Here is an 8,618-nt window from a genome sequence, read left to right on the forward strand (position 1 = left end):
ACCATGTGTGAGAGTTTATTTCATTCTCATCACAGCCCTATTATTCTTACTCCATTTGACAGATGAGGCTCTGTCTCAGGGGACCTGTTCCCATCCCATAGCCGAGAGGTGGCAGAGTCATGGCCGGAACCCGGGTCTGTCTGGTAGCACAGTCTGGAGTCCTGTGACCTGGGCTGGACACGCCTCTGTGAAGTGTGCTCCCCGGGCTGGGCTCTCACTAGGGGTGTTCACTAGGGGTCACTCAGCAAGTTTGCCTAAGATGGCCAGTTTCTTGGGTTTTAGCCTCCCACGTTTCTAGAGGCTTCTTAGAGACTGCCAGTAACTGTGCCATCCCCTTGGAGGGTCTAGGAAGCCTCATCGTTTGTTTGTTATTTGGGTAACAGCTTGATTGAGATATAATTCACATGCCATACAATGAAGTCATTTAAAGTGTACAATTTACTGGTTCTTACTGTATTTGGAGTTGTGCAAGTATGACCTCATTTCATTTTAGAACATTTTCATCACCCCAAAAAGAAACCTCATGCCTATCACAGTCACTCCCCATTCCCCTCACTGTGCAACCACGAATCTACTTTTTTCTCTACGGATTTGCTAATTCAGAATCCTTCATATCAACGGTTCACACAATATGGGGCCTTCTATGTCTGGTGTCTTTTGTAGCATAACGTCGTCAGGGTTCATCTATGCCGTCGTGCATGTCAGCACTTCCTTCCTCTCTAAGGCTGAATCACATTCCGTCGCATGGATGGACCACATTTCGTTTATCCAGTCATCAGTTGATGGACTTGGGGCTATGAGGAATCGTGCTGCCATGGACATTTGTGTACTGGTTTTGGTGTGGATGTGCATTTTCATTTATGATTCATTTTTATATGATTGCTTTCTAGAAGCCAAATATGGTCTCTGGAGGACTCTCATGGAGGACGCTGAGTAAACCAGAAACATGTTTGGGCTCAAGTTTCTTGTCTGTAAGACAGGTCTGGGAAGAGCAGTGTGTGTGCGTGTGTGTGTGTGCACCCACGTGTGTGTGTGTTTCTGTGTATGTGCATGGAGAGGACAGGTGTGTGTCTTTCTGTTTGTCCAGTGGGGCAAGGGTTGGGGGGGTGGCTAGTCAGGGGAGCTGGAGAGGCACTCACAACAGAAGGAAACTCTTGGAGGAAGGAGTGATGGATAGTCGACCCCTCTCCTCTCCTCTCTCACCTCCTTTTTGCTGAGCTGGTGAAAGCTATAGGTGAGGAGGGTTTAAGGGAATTTGAGCACAGGCCTCAGCTTGGCCCAGTTTGACTTGGAAAGAGGATGTGGAATCACCCATCAGTGGGTCAGCCAGCAGGGATTGCCTCCCTGTTGCCCCCATGGTCCTATTTCAACAGCAGTCTGGAATGGCCCCTGAACCTATAGAGTGTGGCGCTGCTGCCAGAGACCTCCCCTGGAGAGCAGGAAGATGTAATGGTTCCATCTTTCACCGTCCGCCATGTTTCAGGATGACAGGCATATCTGGCTCTTGTAGGAGTGATCCTAATTTGGTGAAAATCATCTGGATTCTTCAAACACAGCTTGGCACCGTGGAAAGAGGAAAAGCTGTGAGGTTGGACAGGCCTGACTCAAGCCCTGGATCAGTCGCTCATTAGTGCCCATTAGCATGACTCTTAGTAGGTCACTTACCCTCTGTAAGCCTCATTCTTTTCATCTGTCAAGTGAGGATAATGGTTCTTATTGGTAGGATTGTTGAGGGCACCAGATGATGAGCACTAACTGCTTGTAGAGTCAACAGTCAATGAATGGTCACTGGTTATGGTAGAAAAATGCTGAGTGGCCGGGCATGGTGGCTCATACCCGTAATCCCAGAACTTTGGGAGGTTAAAGCGGGTGGATTGTTTGAGCCCAGGAGTTTGAGACCAGCCTGGGCAACATGGCAAAACCCTGTCTCTACAAAAAATAGAAAAATTAGCTGGGCATGGTGGTACTTGCCAGTAGTCCCAGCTACTTGGGAGCTGAGGTGGGAGGATCACCTGAGCCTGAGGACACTGAGGCTGCGGTGAGCCGTGATGGTGCCACTGCACTCCAGTGTACAGAGCGAGACCCTGTCTCAGAAAAAAAAAAAAAAGACAATGCCGAGGGACCTGCTTAAGACACACCTGCTCTGCTGGGTCAGTCTCACCTGATCTGTGGGCAGAAGGCAGAGAATGAGGTTTCTTCTGCTTTTCAATGGACACATCTCTTCCACCGGTGATCCTTCCGCTGCATCTCCATAAACCCGTGCATCTCCAGGGTACTCTGCATTTTAACTTGATGAGGTTTAGTAAGTTTTATTGCATGTCTGAGCCACATTTGATTCGTTTTCAAATAGTTATCAGCACATACTGACCCATTTTCTAGGCCTGCCTCTCTCATGGGTATAGAGAAGGCAAAGTATTGGAAAGGTGTATACGCAAACGCTCTTCACAAATGGATTTGAGACTGGGGGAAAAATTGACTCAAGGGTCTGCCAATGTGGGTTTCAGTTTTGATGTCGCTACTATTTTTTTATTTTTACTTTTTTATTTTTATTTTTTTTGAGATGGAGTCTCACTTTTGTTGCCCAGGCTGGAGTGCAGTGGTGCAATCTCAGCTCACTGCAACCTCCTCTTCCCAGGTTCAAGCAATTCTCCTGCCTCAGCCTCCTGAGTAGTTGGGATTACAGGCATGCACCACCATGTCCAGCTAACTTTTATATTTTTAGTAGAGGCTGGGTTTCACCTTGCTGGCCAGGCTGGTCTCAAACTCCTGACCTCAGGTGATCTGCCTGCCTCGGCCTCCCAAAATGCTGGGATTACAAGTGTGAGCCACTGTGCCCGGCCGCTGCTGCTATTTCAGGAAAGTCAAGCAGTCTTTGAATCATAGTTTCCTTGCATTGGTAAAATAAGGGAGTTGAATTAAGTGGTTTTTAAGATCCCTCACCAGTCCTAACTCTCTAGAAGAATTCCGGGTGACTTTTTGGTGCAGACGGTCCTCTGCTGCGCAGGTCCACATCTGAGGGTGGGACACACAGCCTGGCGTATGGGACACGCTGTTTAGACTTCCCGATTTCAGGTCTTAATTACTCAGTGTTCACATTTTCCTTCCACTGTTGGCTTTCTCTCCACATATGATGAAACTCCATGGTCAGCACTGGAAGAGGCGAGAGGCGTTTTCATCTGGACGTGGGTGAAGGGTGCACAAGGTAACAGCACTGGGAAACTTTTTCTCCTTCTCATTGAGCACAGTGTGAATGTCTATGTCGCTTCATTTGCTTTTAATTTCTATTAAGGAAATTTTAAACATACGCAAAGGTAGAGAGAAGAGTGTGATGAATGTCAAATACTCATTGCCCAACTTGAAGAGTTATTAACGTTTTCCCACCTTGTCTCTTGTCCATCTTGTCAGCCGTCTATCCTCCTCTTCCAACACACTTTATTTTTATTTACTTTTATTTCATTTCATTTCAATTTCTTTTCTTTTCTTTTTTTTTTGAGATGAATTTTCACTCTTGTTGCCCAGGCTGGAGTGCAATGGCGTGTTCTCGGCTCACTGCAACTTCCGCCTCCCAGGTTCAAGCGATTCTTCTGCTTCAGCCTTCCAAGTAGCTGGGATTACAGGTGTCTGCCATTACTCCAGGCTAACTTTTTTTTTTTTTTTGTATTTTTAGTAGAGACAGGGTTTCACTATGTTGGCCAGACTGGCCTCGAACTCCTGACCTCAGGTGATCCACCTGCCTAGGCCTCCCAAAGTGCTGGGATTACACGCGTGAGCCACCGTGCCCAACCTGATTCCATTTTCTTTTATTGCAAACCTTAGGCATCTTATCAGTTCACCTGTAGTTCAGGATATATCTCCAATGAACATATATTATGAAATATATGTCTGTTATATAATATATACTTTATATAACCATATAAATATAGTATATATACATTATATAATATAGAATGTCAGATACATTATAACTCTAATGTCATTATTACTCCTAACAAATTTAACAGTATTATTTATACCCAGTCCATATTCAGACTTCACTAGGGTGTTTTAAAAACTGTCCAAATTGTGAAGAATTTGTTGGCCTATCCAATTATTTATTCATCCATTCATTCATTCAACTGATACTATGACGTCTTTAACTTGGCCAGGTCTTACAGGAGCTCATTGTTGTATAGGGAAGACAAACAAATTCACAATTGTAAAATAGTGGGATAAATGCAGAGTAGAGTTTGGTACAAGGCATGACCATGTCACAAAGAAGGGCACAATCAGTTCTGTGGGAGGTTGGGGGGGCGGTCATGGAGGGCTTCAAGCAGGATGAGGATCATGGGCTGAAGTTGGAAGGCTGGCCAGGTGCTGGGAGCGGGCGATGGAGGAAGAACGCGCTAGAGAAAGTGTGGGAAACGTGTGGGCACTTAGCACCGTGAAATAGCACCAGGCAATGTCTGCTTAACTAATATGATGCCAGGTGCTTTTCTGAGTCAGTGAACAAAATTGACAGAAATCCCCAACCTGGCAGAACTTATATTCTTGTGGGGGAGGACTGACAATAACATAATAAATGAATATACACAGCATGTCAAAAATAAGGGCTATGGAAAAGAAAAACACAGACAAACAAGGGACAGGAGGTGAAGAGGGCTGGGGTGTTTCGCAAGTTAACACAGGATGGTTAGGGTAGGGTGGCAGAAAATGAACAGGGGCTCACAGTTCCCTTTTTCCTTCCTTTGCACACAAGATCATGCTTCTCAGCCTTCTGCACCGTTAGATTGGGACAATCGGCCTGGGGTCTGGTGAATAGAATGTAGATGGAAGTAATGCATGCCACGTCCAGGCCTGGGCGTCATGCCCTGAGTGTTCTTTCTCCTCCCTCCACCATGACCTCGGCTGTCACGTACTGGAGATGAGATAACACAGCCCAGCTCCCAGAGTCACCAGTTAAGAACTGCATTACAGGCCGGGCGTGGTGGCTAACGCCTGTAATCCCAGCACTTTAGGAGGCCAAGGCAGGTGGATCACCTGAGATCAGGAGTTCGAGACCAGCCTGACCAATGTGGTGAAACCCTGTCTCTACTAAAAATACAAAAATTAGCTGGGCATGGTGGCGCACACCTGTCATCCCAGCTACTCAGGAGGCTGAGGCAGGAGAATCGCTGGAAGCTGGGAGGCAGAGGTTGCGGTAAGCTGAGATTGTGCCACAGCACTCCAGCCAGGCGACACAGAGTGAGACTCAGTCTCAAAAAAAAAAAAAAAAAAAAAAAAAAAAAAAAAAAAAGAACTGCATTACAAACCCTGAGTGTGAAGCTAACGTACACATCAAAGTTGCTATCTACCCTCCTACCAATATCTGCCCACTCTATGACCCTCTTTCTATCTTTCCTTCTCTGTGTGTGTGTGTTTAAGGAGTTAACATCTTCAATATATAAAGAGTTCATAAAAATCAACAAGAAAAATATTAACCCTCTGTAAGAAAAATGAGTAAAGAACTTACAAAGTTGGCCAGGTGCAGTGGCTCATTCCTGTAATCCCAGCACTTTGGGAGGCTGAGGCGGGCAGATCACGAGGTCAGGAGATCAAGACCATCCTGGCTAACATGGTGAAAACTCGTCTCTACTAAAAATACAAAAAAGATTAGCTGGGTGTGGTGGTGGGTGCCTGTAGTCCCAGCTACTCAGGAGGCTGAGACAGGAGAATCTCTTGAACCCAGGAGGCGGAGGTTGCAGTGAGCCGACATCCCACCACTGCACTCCAGCCTGGGCGACAGAGTGAGAGTCTGTCTCAAAAAAGAACTTACAAAGTAAAACAACATATAGACGTAATAGAAATATCCAAAAAACTCTATATATGTTCTACAGTTTCAAGTAAATAGAATCATAGAAGCCAGAAATCAGTATATAGAAAAACTGTGACTTCATTATTAATGAAATGCTACCACCAAATACATTTTTTTGCAAGCTGGCTATGTTTTTGAAATGAATATATGCAGTATTGCTGAGGCTGCAATGAAATACTTCCTACACATTGCTGATGAAAGCATGCATTGGTAAAACCTTTCTGGAAGAAAAGTTAGCAATATTTTCTAATAATTTTTAAGAGCCTTAAACACGTTTCTGCTGGGTGCAATGGCTCATGCCTGTAATCCTTGTGCTTTGGGAGGCCAAGTTGGAAGGATCGCTTGAGGCCAGGAGTTCAAGACCAGCCTGGGCAACATAGCAAGATACTATCTCTACCAAAAAAAAAAAAAAAAATTAGCCAGGCATGGTGGTGTGTACCTGCCTGTGCACCTCTAGCTACTCTAGAGGCTGAGGTGGGAGGATTGCTTGAGCCCAGGAGATGGAGGCTGCAATGAGTTGTGACTGCGCCACTGCACTCCAGCCTTGGTGACAGAGCAAAACCCTGTCTCAAAAAGACAAACAACCAACAACAAACAACCTGTTCCTGCCTTTTGACCTCATTGATAAGACTTTCAGGAATTTAAATAAGCAGAGATGTATTCAACAATCTATGCATACAACAACAGATTTCAATAACTTTTTAAAGAAATCGAAGTATCTTTATACTTTTGGCTGAGATAAAAAATTCACATTTTTCTAGTTGGCATGTGTTACTTTTATCATTAACAACTCATTACAAGTCTTTAAAAGACTGTTTTCTTTTTCTTCTACTGTGTTTTGTAGCTTCTTCTCAGAGCCAGGACAATGAGGACAGGCTGAGGGATGTCAGGCCATAGCCTTGTCTCCCGCGGGCCAGGCAGAGCATCCCAGGACACCCACCTTCACAGTGAGCACTGTCCTTCATGAACAATTCACCGATTAACAACCTCGTGCCCCAGGAAGTTACACTGTGCCCAAGTTCTTCCAGAGGCCACAACAATAAATCCAAGCCACCGCTAATGTTATTTATAAGCTGTGGGATTAAAACAGAAAAAAATCAATTAATTAAAATTAGCCCTTTATCGAGACTGTTAGCATCTTACTTTCTCAGAACCGAGACCATGTAAGTGACCAATTCTTCTCTAAGAGAATGAAAGAGTTTGCCATTTTTACTGTAATAAAAGGTTTTCACTCAGATCGATTCAAAATGGTCTTAGTCTAAGAGATAAAGCCTAAAAGAATGCTTTATTCTCTAAGAAAAACCACCTCTTATTACCTGTATCACAATGGTCAAGCTAGGCCAGTAAGCTGAGTCTCAGTTTCTACGTTTATAAAATGAGAAAAATACTACTTGCCCCACAGGGCCATTGTGAAGATGAAATGGGAGAACACAAGGCAAAGGCCTGATGCAGGGCCTAGGACATGGAAGTCCCCAGCAAAGATTTCCTCCTTCCTTGGGACAAGGCAGTGCTGAACAGTATAGAAAGGAGAATGAAAAGTAGGAAGAAGAAATTAAGATCTTGAAGCAGTCACACAAAACAGAATCCCAAAGTAATATAACCAAAAGGGATTTAGGTGTGTTTTACAGAAAATGTTTAAGAGGGATGATTGGAAAGTATTATGTAGATATATTTGTGTATGATATGCTTCTGCAATAGATACAGTCAGAATTTGGAATCAGAATTTCTGGGCTCCAGGAATTACTATTTTAATTTTTTCTACCAAAGTTTAGTTTCTTCTACTCCAGAATTTCATACAAATTGAATCATATGACCGGGCATGGTAGCTCACACCTAAAATCCTGGCACTTTGGGAGGCCAAGACAGGAGGGATTGCTTGCACCTAGGAGTTCGAGACCAGCCTAGGCAACATAATGAGACCCTGTCTCTACAAAAACATTAGCCTGGCATGGTGGCATGCATTTGTACTCCCAGCTACTTGGGAAGCTGAAGTGGGAGGATCACTTGAGCCCGAGAGGTTGAGGCTGCAGTGAGCTGTGATTGCACCACTGCACTCCAGCCTGGGCAACAAGGCAAGACCCTGCATAAAAAAAAAAAAAAGAGAGAGAGAGAGAAATCATAAAGCATAAAGTGTGAAATCTTTTGCATAAGGCCTCTTTTACCAGCATGGTGATTTTGCAATTCATCCGTGTTATTGCATGTACCAGTGGGTGGCTCTTTCTATTGCTGAGAAGTATTTCATTGCATGGATATACCACAATTTGTTTATCCCCTAGTGGACATTTGGGCTCTTTCCAGTATTTGGCAATTATAGATAAATAGATAAAACTGCTACTAATATTTTTGTTCAAGTCTTTTTGTGAACCAGACTTTTTTTACTTTAATAGATAAGTCATGTTACCTTTAAATTGTCATCATTTCCATATGTTTAATAGCTGGTGAGGCTGTGCATTTTTCCCTCTGATGATAATCCCATTTCTTGAGTGCTGGCTATAGTGACAGGTGCTCTAATTTGTCCTCATGAGAATCCTGCAAAGTGGATGTAATCATATCTGTATTAGTCTGTTTCCACACTGCTGATAAAGACATGCATCAGACTGGGCAATTTACAAAGGAAACAGGCTTAATTGGACTTACAATTCGACGTGACTGGGAAAGCCTCACAATCATGGCAGAAGGCAAGAAGGAGCAAGTCACATCTCAACATGGATGGCAGCAGGCAAAGAGAGAGAGCTTGTGCAGGGGAACTGCTCTTTTTAAAGCCATCAGATCTCGTGAGACTTACTCA

At 44.1% G+C, this 8,618-nt stretch overlaps 1 long non-coding RNA gene across 1 annotated transcript; it reads right to left on the reverse strand.

Moving 5' to 3' along the window:
* Window positions 1-4,146: 4,146 nt before the first annotated feature.
* On the reverse strand, window positions 4,147-8,618 carry LOC117978988 (uncharacterized). The gene is made up of 3 exons (XR_004669615.3): window positions 8,468-8,618; window positions 8,232-8,359; window positions 4,147-6,903 (listed from the first exon to the last, which is right to left on the reverse strand). It is a non-coding gene; the product is annotated as an uncharacterized LOC117978988 (long non-coding RNA).

Source organism: Pan paniscus, chromosome 12, assembly GCF_029289425.2.
Source record: "Pan paniscus chromosome 12, NHGRI_mPanPan1-v2.0_pri, whole genome shotgun sequence".
In the NCBI taxonomy this organism is placed as follows: Eukaryota; Metazoa; Chordata; class Mammalia; order Primates; family Hominidae; genus Pan; species Pan paniscus.